This window comes from Saccopteryx leptura, chromosome 2, assembly GCF_036850995.1.
Source record: "Saccopteryx leptura isolate mSacLep1 chromosome 2, mSacLep1_pri_phased_curated, whole genome shotgun sequence".
NCBI classification, from domain to species: domain Eukaryota; kingdom Metazoa; phylum Chordata; class Mammalia; order Chiroptera; family Emballonuridae; genus Saccopteryx; species Saccopteryx leptura.
Window position 1 is genome coordinate 153,358,609 of NC_089504.1, and position 3,231 is coordinate 153,361,839.

Here is a 3,231-nt window from a genome sequence, read left to right on the forward strand (position 1 = left end):
AGATTCCACCCCATCCAAATTTCAGGTACACCCAAACTGTTTACAATGACTTTTCCATATGTACAGTCTGTGTTGGTTCAGGCTTTATATTTTTCTAAAATCTTTCAAGTAGTAGTCATCTGCAGTTTGCTTTGTAGCTTATGGCAGGTGGCCCCAGGCAGAACACAGGCAGTAGCTGACCTTGGCATGCTCTTCCCAGGAGGCCCCAAAGCCCAGGTGGACAGCTTCAGACCATGTCAAAGCACCACCCAACCACCTCCAGAAGTGACACACTCAAGGGGTAAATTCAGAAGGCACCAGAGTCCTGCTAAGTCCTGCTCTGTGGTTTGGGCCCATGCACCATTGATCCCCCATGGGGGTTAAAGGCAAGTGGTCAGTGATCACAGCCAGTTCTTTCAGCTTATCACCTTGGGTGTAAATACTTCCTGTTAACATGCCAACAGCAATCAAGGCTCAACTACAACAAGAGGGTGTACATAAACCAGATAGGAAAGGATTGCACCTGAATGCCAAGTTTGGGTGATCAAGGAGGCTATTCCATTGGACCTTACAGTACATCTACTACATAAAGCCACTCTACTAAGCCTGATAGATGTGACAGCTCTAACACATACATAGAAACAAACACAGAAAGGCAGCCAAAATGAGGAGAAAAAGAAACATGTCCCAAATGATAGAACAGACCAAAACTCCAGAATAAGAACTAAACAAAATAGAGAAAAGCAATCTATCAGATACAGGGTTAAAAACACTGGTGATAAGGATGTTTAATAAACTTAGGGGAAGAGTAGATGACCTAACTGAGAACTTCAACAAAGAGATAAGAAACATAAAAACAGAGACAGAAAACAAAAAAGAACCAGTCATAAATAAAGAATACACAGATAATATATTACAGGTAATCAACACTAGAGTAGGTGAAACTGAGTATCAAATCAGCAATTTGGAATATAAGGAGGCAAAAACTACCCAATTAGAACAGCAAAAAGAAAAAAAAGAAAAAAAAATTAGACTAGAGCCAACATCAGGTATATCAACATTTATACCATGAGGGTGTTGGAAGCAGAAGAGAGATCAAGAAATTGAAAACCGCCTGACCAGGTGGTGGCGCAGTGGATGGAGCGTCAGACTGGATGCGGAAGGACCCAGGTTCGAGACCCCGAGGTCGCCAGCTTGAGCGCGGGCTCATCTGGCTTGAGCAAAGAGCTCACCAGCTTAGACCCAAGGTCACTGGCTCCAGCAGGGGGTTACTCGGTCTGCTGAAGGCCCGCGGTCAAGGCACGTGTGAGAAAGCAATCAATGAACACTAAGAAGTCGCAACGCGCAACGAGAAACTGATGATTGATGCTTCTCATCTCTCTCCGTTCCTGTCTGTCTGTCCTTGTCTATCTCTTCCTCTGTAAAAAAAAAAAAAAAAAAAAAAAAAAAAAAGAAATTGAAAACCTATTTGTAAAAATTATGACAGAAAATTTCCTTAATATGGTGAAGAAAATGGACATACAAGTCCAGGAAGAGCAGAGAGTCCCAAACAATATAAATCCAAAGATGCCTACACCAAGACACATCATAATTAAAATGCAAAAGTCTGTCTGACTGCCTCCCCGTTTCCAGCTTCAGAAAAATACAAAAAAAAAAATGTGTAGTGACATTACAGGAATTTTGGAGATCTAGCTAGAAGGAAATTAATTTAAGCATGTATTTAGTTTGAGAAGAATATGTATGTGTTTCAGAGTCACTCTATTGTATACCTAGTCTGTTGCTACTGCTCATTGATCATACCCACCAGGCATTGTTACATGAAGGTGCAGGCTAAAAATTCTATCTTGATAAAGATTTTCTAAATTTGATGATAATCCTAAAAATGTGTATTGCACTCTTTTTTTTATTTTATTTATTCATTTTAGAGAGGAGAGAGAAATGGAGAGAGAGAGACAGAGAGGGAGAAAGAGAGGAGAGAGAGACAGAGAGAGAAGTGGGGAGGAGCTGGAAGCATCAACTCCCATATGTGCCTTGACCAGGTAAGCCCAGGGTTTTGAACCGGCGACTTCAACATTTCCAGGTTGATGCTTTATCCACTACACCACCACAGGCCAGGCCATGTATTGCACTCTTAAAGAGTCATGAAACAGAAATAAATATTTCTAAATGATCAATAATAAAGAACAAATTTTAATCCACTATGTTAGAGAAAAATATAATCTATTAGACAATACAAAATTACTTTATATGAAAAAGCAATCAAATAATATTTATATATTGCTAAAAATATATTTTAAAATAAGTTAAGCTATTAATTTTCTTAAAGTATTTTTCTTGGTCCTATGACATTTTTAATATTCTTTAGATTTTCACAATGTGTAACTTGTTATTTTTTTCTTCTTTTTTTTGTGATAGAGACAAAGAGAGTCAGAGAGAGGAACAGAGACAGACAAGCAGCAGGAATGGAGAAAGATGAGAAGCATCAATTCTTCTTTGAGGCATCTTAGTTGTTCATTGATTACTTTCTCATATGTGCCTTGATCGGGGACCCACAGCAGACCAAGTGACCCCTTGCTTGAGCCAGTGACCTTGGGCTCAAGCTGTGAGCCTTGCTCAAACCAGATAAGCCCATGCTCAAGCTGGCAACCTCGGGGCCTCAAACCTCAGTCTTCACATCCCAGTCTGATGCTCTATCCACTGTGCCACCAGCTGGTCAGGCTTTTTCTCCTTTTAATATAGTTATTTTCCAAGACTTCAAAGCGGCTCTACTAGAAAAGCCAAATCCGACAGTGAATTACAAACAACAGCTGATGCGAACCCAAGAAGACCTAGAAACAACACAACTGAAAACTGGAGGCAGACAACACAAACCCCAGACTTAGCCAGCTCTACAAACAACACACTCAAATGAGGAGGATATACACAGACAAAAAGACAGAGAAGTGCAATCCAACTGAATCAACAAGAGAAGCCCCCAGAAAATGAACTGAGTGAGATGAAAATAAACAAACTACTAGATGCAGAGTTTAAAATAATGATTATTAGAATGCTGAAAGATCTTAGAACAACAATGGAAGAACACAATGAACACATAAATAAAGAGATGACAAGCATCAAAAAGGACACTGAAATAATAAAGAAGAACCAGTCAGAAATGACAAATACAATATCAGAAATGAAGACTACACTAGAAACAATTACAAGCAGGCTGGATGAGGCAGAGGATTGAATCAGCAATTTAGAAGACAAGAT